Below are 7,222 nucleotides of genomic sequence, written 5' to 3'. Positions count from 1 at the left end.
ACCGCATCAAGTAGTATCACTGCAGATGGTGAGAGCACTCAGGACATTAAAAGACCCTGCTTCTTGGGAGAAAAGCAATGACAAACCTAGACAGCATCTTAAAAAGCAGAGACATCACCTTGCCGACAAAGGTCCGTATAGTTAAAGCTATGGTTTTCCCAGTAGTGATGTATGGAAGTGAGAGCTGGACCATTAAGAAGGCTGATCGCCGAAGAATGGATGCTTTTGAATTATGGTGCTGGAGGAGACTCTTGAGAGTCCCATGGACTGCAAGAAGATCAAATGCATCCATTCTTAAGGAAATTAGTCCTGAGTGCTCACTGGAAGGACAGATCCTGAAGCTGAGGCTCCAATACTTTGGCCACCTCATGAGAAGAGAAGACTCCCTGGAAAAGACCCTGATGTTGGGAAAGATGGAGGGCACAAGGAGAAGGGGACGACAGAGGACGAGATGGTTGGACAGTGTTCTCGAAGCTACCAGCATGAGTTTGACCAAACTGCAGGAGGCAGTGGAAGACAGGAGGGCCTGGCGTGCTTTGGTCCATGGGGTCACGAAGAGTCGAACACAACTAAACGACTAAACAACAACAACAAGTATTAAATGCTTGCCCATGGGGGGGGTGAGAGGATTAGGTCGCACCAGGTGTTATTTCTTCCCTTTCCACCTGTGTGTCTGTGGACAAGGTTACCATGCACCCCATGTCATCTAAATAAAGTATATTCCCATATAAGTTGGTCACATGGTTATTGCGGTGTTGCTTTTCTGTCCTAATTGTGCAAAACTGCACTGCTCTTCAAATGGCATCCAGTGCTATTGCCATGGTAAAAGCGATCGAGGAAACATTCCAGCGGCTGTTGCAGGAATGGACAGTCAAATTTCTGAGCAGTTTTAGGCAGTTCTTTTTTTCTGGGGGGACACGGGTACGCATACCCCTAAACATTTTGTGAATCTTTGTACTTTTGTCCATTTACTGTCTTTATTTTCCCCGATTTGAACTATAAAATGGAGATTTTCTTGAGTCAAAATGAGAGTACCCCTAAACATCTTTTTAAAGGAAAAAAAAGCACTGGTTTTAGGGTGTTTGTAGATGAAGAAATATTTTTGACAGCTTAGAACCAGGTCCCATTTTTGTGTTCACTTGCAAGAACTCATGCCTAGTTTTGTACAAATGAATCTATATAAACTGATCATTTCTCCTCCAAGAAGTACCCCCTCCCCTATTTAGCAGTTTCTGCTGCAAATTTGGACAGGGTGCATGTGCACTAAAATAAACCAGCAGATTGTGTTGTGATCTTGAGATCAGAAACATACGTCTTCACGATTTAAGTTGTGTCTCCCTTTCCCCTTTTATCGCTGATGTGGAACAATGAGAGTACTACCAAATGTATAATAGCACCCCATACATAGGGTGGTAGGCCACTAAATTTTACTCAAAGTAGACCCATTTAAATTAATAAACACAACTAAGTTAGGCCCGTTAATGTCAACTAAGCGATATTCAGAATAGACCAATAGACTACTATCCATTTTCTCATTTTTTGTGTGGCCCACTTAAAAAGACATCCCACTACAACATAAAAAATACTAATGAAAGCCAAATACTTTGCTTGGCCCCTGTTCTTTTAATTTGTCTCCATATTAAAAATTCAGCTTACAGAAAGCCAGTCAGAAGGGGGGGGGGGACACAAAACCCAAGCAGGCAAAATGAGCAGTGATTCTATAGTGCACAGACAAAATCTTGAAATAAGACACTTTCCTAATGTTTAAAAACAAACACCAGATTTATTTTAAGGAAATCAGCATGTCTCATAACGGTAAACCATTAAAAGCCATTATTATTTTGTTCCTTGGCTTGGTTCAGTTTATAGCACTTTACAATCAGTAACGAAGACACAGAATTCCACTCACTTGACGGTTACAAAAAAGAGAGATTGCTCAAAGTGAGGTATTTCCTTTAGGAAATTGGTGAATGGTACTGATATCAGGTACAGTCAGACTATATAAACTTGAGACATTGTACAAAAAAGTAACATTCTTTGAAAGATGATTTCAGTAGACAATGAAATGAAACATTTCAGCACTGATAAATGTCTATGCTTCCACTTCAATCCAGTGCAATGGCTACATGACATCATTATGTTGATGTAACAGCTGATATACTGTCCTCATCAAAAGCATTTATTTGCTGACGTAACAAGTGACTGTAGATCCAGCTAGGCAAAGTATATTCTTGTTTGAACTATGGTTAATCCCATTTATTTTATCATGGAAACAATTGCCTTTGTACATGTACACAACAGAAACTCAAGTGGAAAAGGTACTTCTGTATCAGAAAGGTTGGTTCCAGGATTCTTAGCTTAAATCAGTACAATACATCATGCGTAATACGCAAAGATACAGCATTAGAAAACTGCCCCCAGAGTTATTTTATCTCTCTTTAAACACAGAAAAACTTGATTCTGTAGCACTGATTGCCATGGAATGTATATCGCTGATTTTAAGTAAAGTAAAGGTAAAGGTACCCCTGACCGTTAGGTCCAGTCGTGGACGACTCTGGGGTTGCGCCGCTCATCTCGCTCTATAGGCCGATGAGCCGGCATTTGTCCGCAGACAGCTTCTGGGTCATGTGGCCAGCATGACTAAGCCGCTTCTGGCAAACCAGAGCAGCGCACAGAAACACCGTTTACCTTGCCGCCGGAGCGGTACCTATTTATCTACTTGCACTTTGACGTGCTTTCGAACTGCTAGGTCAGTGTTTCCCAACCGGTGTTCCGCGGCACACGAGTGTGCCGTGAGACGTTGCCTCGTGTGCCGCGAGATGCCTGGAGGGAGTCGGGCGGTGAGAGGCGGGGCGGCGGCGGCGAGGAGAGGCCGCGCCTCCTGCTGCTGCCTGGCGCTCCTCCTCGCAGCCGGCAGCGCTGCCTGGGCGCCTCCGCGCAACTCTGCCTCGCTGGGTTTGGTCTCCCAGCAGAGACGGGTCACACGCGCACCTCCCTCCCTCCCTCAGCCTGCGCGGAGGGAGAGCCAGAGAGAGGCATCGCTCCTGCGCGGCGGGAGGGGGAGCAGCCGGAGCGATGCCCCAAACGAAGGCATGGGACCGGAGGGGAAATCCTCTCCGAGGAGGATTGAACGCAGCTGAGAGAAGCCTTTCGAGGAGCTGCCGTGTCCCCTGGAAACCCCCTTCCCAGCTCTGCCTGCCTGCCTGCCCAAAGCTTGGAGGTTCCCCGGCAAGGGGGAGGGAAAAAACTTTCACTTTTGTGCGTCCCTCCCGGCGTGACGCTGCGCGCTGACGTCACGGGGCGGGGCTTTAATGGTGGTGTGCCGCGAGATTTTTTTTCAGTAAACAGGTGTGCCGTTGCCCAAAAACGTTTGGGAAACACTGTGCTAGGTTGACAGGAGCAGGGACCGAGCAACGGGAGCTCACCCCATCACTGGGATTCGAAGCGGCGACATTCTGATTGGCAAGCCCAAGAGGCTCAGTGGTTTAGACCACAGCGCGGATTTAATTGCTACTAAAGTCAAACGCATTAATTTCCTCATCAAATAGCACAAATAGGATAAAGGTATTGTCATATCAGCAAAGGCTATTGGTCCAATTAGAGTCCCGTTTCCCCCTACCTTTAGGCAGTGGTCCACATTGGATATCACAGTAGCAAAGCAGTCTCCAAACTGACCTGTTCAAGAGACTAGTATTTTTTCTCCAAACTTAATTATGTTAAAAATAATAATATCACAAATGTAGTAATGCTAGACAATATATATAAACAGGATGCTATAGTTTGATTTTGTATTCACAATAATTTTAAAAGGTTTAAAAACATCAAATAATGGTTCAATGTTTTGAAGCCCCCCCTCAAAATAATTTTTGTCCATAATGGCTATGCAGATATCAGGAGATACAAAAAGATATAGAAAATACCCCACTGCAACAATCTTGGAGATAGTTTAATAAACTGCTGTAACTTTTAAGTTATAAAGTACTTCATACAAAGCTAGTAGATGTCTAGGACCACAAATGTAGTTACCTTGGTCCTTAAATTATGAATTTCAGAGCTTGTTTAAGAGGAGCTAGTTACATATTAAAGTTCTAAGGTATAACAATTATTACTTTAAAACGCTTTTTCTCCCCTAAAAATAATCATAGAAAAAACAGTAGTCGATGTAAACAGAACACAAAAACGTTTCACCAGCTACAGCAATCTGACATCTTAAATGTATCCTATTACTTGTGAAATCTTATCTATACAAGAATATTTGTTCTCCCATTTTTTTTAATTAGAAAGTTCAAACTTAATGCTGGCTTTTTTATACTTCTGCTCTTCACAAAGTGTACAGATTGATTTTCACAGTATAAGGTGAGATATGTGGAAAATATGTATATTAAGAGCTTTCAAGATTTTTACTCTTACACTTTCATCACCCGAAAGACATTTTTCATGTTTGATAGGAATTAAAAATATACATGTCACTTTTTGAAATGACTTGTAAAGTCAGATATTTTGTTTTCTAGCAGTTTGTCAGCATGGACATTGTTTGATTCAGTTTTGGTCCCAGTTCTACATTAGATGCTTTTAGAAAAACGAAATTATGGCTGTGACTTAAATTTATTACTTGTTCCCTATTCACAGAAGACTCCCACCCTAACTAATATCATATCACACACAGACTCTAAATTTTAAAAGCAATTTGTCAGACGGCACGAGGCGGGTAGAAACTGCTGCCTAAGAAACACGAGTCCAGAGGCCACTGGATACATGTGGAACTAGTAATGAGATTATTTGTATCCTGAACAGTTTCTAAACATCACTCGAGTCCTTTAACCTTTATAGGCTTAAAGATGAGGCCCCATATTTTTATTTTAGCAGAGGTATTTTCCTCCTCATTTTCAGCAACAGTAAAACTGAGAACACAGATGCCTACAGAAAAGGAGGTAGACTTGGAATAAAAGCAGTGTCTGAGAAAAGAGATTCAAGATGGATGCTCCTACAGCCGCTTTACCACCCAGAATATGAGCTCAGGATTCCCCATCACTCTCTAGACTTGGCCCTTGGCCTCAGTGCTGCAATGTGATATTAGAGCCATTAAAGTCAAATAGTCGAGACACTTGGGAAGCTTATAGCGGCTTGCTGGTGCCCAAAGCACTACTGAACTTCATTACCGAATTTTGAAAAGAAAGGTTAGAGAGGGATGACCAGAGACCATGCCGTAGCCACTTCAAAAATGCACTGTGCGTGCTGCTAAAATATCAGTTTATGCACTAAGCCAAGTATTAAAATGTTCCCCACTTCTCTGAATTTTCGAGAGGCGGCAAGGGTATCCTTGTGACGGAATTCTACACAACCTTTCCTCCAGAAATTTCTATCTTATAAAGACTTATAAATGCTACAGAAGATCCATCATTAAAAGTTTCATGCGGGGGTGGTTCATAAGTTCATATGACCAGGAGGAGCAAAAAATGCCGCACTTCAAGAAAACTTTACCATGTAAAAAGCTCGATGTCAAACCCTTACAAGAGGAGAAAGCTGCTGGACTAAGTATATTTGAAACTCTTAACTAGGAGGCGGGATAGCTTGTTCAGAACACACATTGGTGCTGATCTATGACAATTCCACTATGGTTCGAATTAATCTTGCATAGACTATTATTGTTCACACCAGAAGTAGTAGTTATTCAGGGGGGCAGAATGTGTAAAAGCCATACAGGTCAGTAGGGGCCTGTAAGAGGTCCATGATGAGGTCCATAATATTTAGATTTCAGCACCCAAAAGAGGTGTAAATGAAGAAGACATCAATAAAAGGGTTGCAATGAGCTCAGCGGACAGAAAACTAGCTTCTAAATCAGAGAGCAAAAGTCAAATCCAAATTTGAAATTCATCCTAGACTGGTTTTGCCCTTTTAGAAATGTTGAGAAACTATTACTTCCCCCTGTTCTGAAGTTTGTCGTCACAAACTGCCACTGACACACTTTTATCTGAACATTTATTGCCTTAAGCAGCAAGGCTCTAATTAAATAGCAGGAAGGCAAGAGCAGTGGAAGCAGTTTAATCCTTCCATTTTGTGAGATAATCTTCCCTAAATTTGTTTACCTCAATTGGTTTGATAATGTTCTTAGCAAGAGGCTTGAGTGGGGAAGCATCTGATAATGGATGTGATCTGAAAACCAAAGTGTTCTTACAACAACTATGTTTAATACAGAGAAGTAAAATAGATATTGTCATGTTTTATTAAAAAATGTTGATGCAATGTATTTTGCCTTATCCATCTAATTATTTGCCCCTATCGATTTTCCCCCAATCTGAAATAGAAGAATATGTGAGGCACACTGAGATTCCTTTGACAAAGCACACTGGTGATTTCATCAATAAAATCACAGAAAGTTAGGCCTCAAGCTAATTTTGCAGACAGCTGTATTGCACAATTTTACCTTAACTTCCCATATTTGAATGCCTCTGACTCCAGATACAGTGAGTCTTCTGTGCTACTACAAAGCAAAGTAGTAACTTATTAGGACTACCCTTTGATCATGGGGGAAACATAACACATGAAGAAGTGGTCATGTTGTGCACTTGTTATATGGGCTTTTTAAAAAAATTAAATAAATGATGCTATGCAAACATGATCAGTTGTGTCTCAGTTACCATTTCACTATAGCTTTGCATGGAAAGGAGTGTTTTTAAATGTCATCCACACTTGGAAGCTCTTCTGATGCCTCAAAAGGAGCCAATGAATTCTATTCGACTGTTAAACTTGTACCTGCCAAGCTTGGACAGATTAGGACTGCATGACTCCACACAACCTAAACAAAGCTCCAGCTATCTAAGTTTGTGCCCTTTTAAAACAGAAAGCCAAAAACTAAGTTGCAATTAGCACTATGCACATTGGTTCACAAGCTCAGCCCTCCTCCTGGCTCAGGCAAGAGAACTTCTGCCATGCTTAGTTTTGTTTCTACAAATGCTGGCTTGTTGTTATGCTTGAACTGGGAATTGTGATTTAAAGCCAAGTTAACTTCAAACCATGCTTTATGATGCTAGCTGTCTTAACTTATCCAGAGTTTCCTTTAAACCATGGCTCTTGGGTCATACATAATGGCGCACCAGAACACTGAAAGCAGAAGTAGAAGTTCTCCCAGCCATGTAAGAGGAAGAGGAAAGGCGAGTGTGTAAGCTTGAGACTTTGCTTAGGCTCGCCCAGGCTCATGCACAAAGTGCTAGACCATGGTTTA

At 41.7% G+C, this 7,222-nt stretch overlaps 2 long non-coding RNA genes across 2 annotated transcripts in view; one reads left to right on the top strand and one right to left on the bottom strand.

Moving 5' to 3' along the window:
* Window positions 1–701: 701 nt before the first annotated feature.
* On the top strand, window positions 702–4,140 carry LOC309538902. The gene is made up of 2 exons (XR_014222478.1): window positions 702–2,749; window positions 3,390–4,140. It is a non-coding gene; the product is annotated as an uncharacterized lncRNA (long non-coding RNA).
* A 2,150-nt stretch (window positions 4,141–6,290) lies between these two features.
* LOC309538945 overlaps window positions 6,291–7,222 on the bottom strand; it is a 115,914-nt gene continuing 114,982 nt past the window's right edge. The window contains exon 2 of the long non-coding RNA XR_014222534.1: window positions 6,291–6,699. This is a non-coding gene — a long non-coding RNA (uncharacterized lncRNA). The remainder of the gene's footprint in view (window positions 6,700–7,222) is intronic.

Source organism: Podarcis vaucheri (assembly GCF_965113315.1).
Source record: "Podarcis vaucheri genome assembly, chromosome: 8".
Classification (NCBI taxonomy): Eukaryota; Metazoa; Chordata; class Lepidosauria; order Squamata; family Lacertidae; genus Podarcis; species Podarcis vaucheri.
Note: the sequence above shows the minus strand (reverse complement) of the source record. Positions and strands in the feature narration are given on the sequence as shown.